The following is a 2,869-nucleotide window of genomic DNA, read 5'->3' on the forward strand; positions in this document are numbered from 1 at the left end:
GGAAACTGGGGATTTTTTTACTTGGGAAACTGGGAATGGACCCCGCCTTCGCCTTCCTTCGGTATATCATATTCGGTTCTCCATATCAGGTTAACGTGGGGGGCGCGCCTAATGTCAGTGATCGCATCAGAGAAACATGTGAACCGGGAAGAGGGTAATAAGTAGGTGGTTGATGGTGGGTGGTTGATGGTGGGTGGTTGATGGTGCAAGGGGGGGCTGGGTGTGTTGAGTGGTGGTGGTTGATGGGGGTCGGTTGATGGTGGTGGTTTGATGTGGGTGGTTTGAATGTGGGTGGTTTGCTGGTGGCTGGTGTATCTAGATTGGTGTGTTCTAGGTATGATGGTCTAGGGCCTGTTGAATGATGGTGGGTGGTTGATGGTGGGTGGTTGATGGTGGGTGGTTGATGGTGGGTGGTTGATGGTGGGTGGTTGATGGGGTGCAGGAGATGGAGGGGTGGTGAATGTTGTGGTGGATTGATGGTGAGTGTTAGGTGGTGTTCCTGGAAATCGGGGCCGCGTCATGCGGAGCTGATGGGTGATAGGATGGTAAGCGTGTGCATGGTGAAAGCGAAAGGGTGGAGAGTGGGCGTTGGTGGGTGTGGGTGGTGTGTGAGGCGTGGTTGAGTGGTGGAGTGGGTCGAGGTTGGGACGTGGTTGGATGGTGGGCGGTGCGTAGAGCGTAGTGGGTCATGGGTTATATGTGGCAAATGAAGCCTAGTTGGGGCCGATTGTGATAGTGGGGCTGTAAGGTTGTCAATATGTGACGTGTGCAGCTTGTTTGATGGTGGTGGCGTGGTAGGGTGATAGGGTGGTGAGTCGGTGGTTGGTAGTCGTGGGTACGTAAATAATTAGTTGGGTGGTGGATGATGGACGGTGGTTGGTTGTTGATGGGTGATTGGTGGTTGGTAGTTAGTGGTGGATGGTGATTAGTGGGTTGTGGTGGTGGGTGGTTGGTGATGGGTAAAGGGTGCAATTGATAGATCGTAGGGGTAGCATGAAAAATTCGTCCGACCAAGAATCCCGTTAGGTGGCGTCGACAGTTCTTAAAAACTTTCACGGGGGCTCCGGTGGACTACGCGCGTCGCGTGAGCATTTCGCTCGTCAGACCACTAAAAGACTGTATACGAATATCCGGAAAGTTGACCCTCCTCCCAGCTGAGTCGCCCGGAAAAATTGCTTTTTGTATTATTACCATAACCGTGCTCCCATAGAGCCGGAAAAGTACCCCTTCCCCCACAGAGCCCGAAAGGTACCCCACCCCCCTCCGTCCGTCAACCCCATCAAGTCGCTGACAAAGTACCCATTAAATACAACCACCCCCACACCTGCTGAGACAGATAAAAGGTCCCATTACCTGCTATGCCCCACCGAGCCGGAAAGGTACCCGCCCTCCTCTACAGAGCTGGTATAAGTTACCCCCCCTCCCAGAGAAGCCCGAGAAATGATACCCAGAATTCGCCGTCTCCCCCAATGAGCTGGAGATGTAAAGTATACAATTCCAACATATTTCATCTGTATCGCATCAAAATAACTCGCAATAGAAAGCAGTAATTTTTGATGTTACATATATATTTATTTCTGACTCGTGTTAATCATTATCAGTATATGTGTACTCGCCCTTGGAGATTGTGCTCATTGCGACCTCGAACTATGTGCTCCATTAATTACACGTGCTAACTATGTATGTTTTTCTCATATAATTTCGCGTCATGCGTAATATCATTCATACTGTACTCGGATCAAAATAACTCCCAGAGAAAGCTTGATGTTACAAAGTTTCCTGACGTCCTGTTTAATCATTAATGTGTCAGTATAGTCTGCGTACTCGCTTGGGAGAGGTCTCGCGCCGACCTCACATTGTGCTCTCATGAATTACACTGCTAAATGATATCTGTTTCTCACCTTATATTCGGCGGTCAAGCGTAGATACCATTTCCAGTCTGTAATCGCATCCAAACAGCCTCCTCAACAAGAAAGCATTAATTGAAATGTTACAAAACATATATATTTATTTTCTGACTCGTGTTATCATTATGTGTCAGTAATGTGTACATCGCCTTGGAGATGTGCTCCATTCGCACCTCAAAAATGTGCTCCATTTAAATATACACTTGCTAAATATGTATGTTTCTCAATTATATTCAGCGCATGTGTTATATATTTCATCATCTGTAATCGCATCAAAAATAACTCCTCGAGAAAGCATTGATGTTACACCACGGTTAGTTTCTGCTCAGATGTTATCCATTATGTGTCAGTATACATGCGTTACATTCGCCTTGAGATGTGCTCTCGACTGTGCCCCGCCGACCTCAACATGTGCCCATGACTTACCCTTGCTAATAATATGTTAGTTTCTCAATTATAATTCCGTCAAGTAGATACATTTCACATCTGGTAACGCAGTCAAACACAAACTACCTCAGAGAAAGCATTGATTGTTACATTAGTTTCTTCTATTCCCTGTATCATTATGGTGTCAAGTATACTGCCGTACACTCGCCTGCTGGAGATGTGCTTCCGCTCCGTCGACCTCAAACATGTGCTCTACTAAATACCAATTAACCTGCTAATACTATGTAGTATTTTTCCCCCCCCCCTTCAAATTATATTCCTGTCATGTGTATACATTTCATCTGTAATCGAACAAATACACTAACTCCTCAGAGAAGCATTAATTTAATTGATGTTACAGTTATTTTTATTTCTGGACTTCGTGTTAATCATTATGTGTCATATAATGTGTACATCGCGGGCTCGGCCGCTTGAGAAGCTGTGCTGCTCCATCGACCTCACATGTGCTCGCCATAAATTATAAATACCTTGCTAAAATATGTATGTTTTCTCAATTAATTCGCGCCATGGTGTAT

Source organism: Priapulus caudatus, unplaced genomic scaffold (assembly GCF_000485595.1).
Source record: "Priapulus caudatus unplaced genomic scaffold, Priapulus_caudatus-5.0.1 Scaffold1935, whole genome shotgun sequence".
Classification (NCBI taxonomy): domain Eukaryota; kingdom Metazoa; phylum Priapulida; class Priapulimorpha; order Priapulimorphida; family Priapulidae; genus Priapulus; species Priapulus caudatus.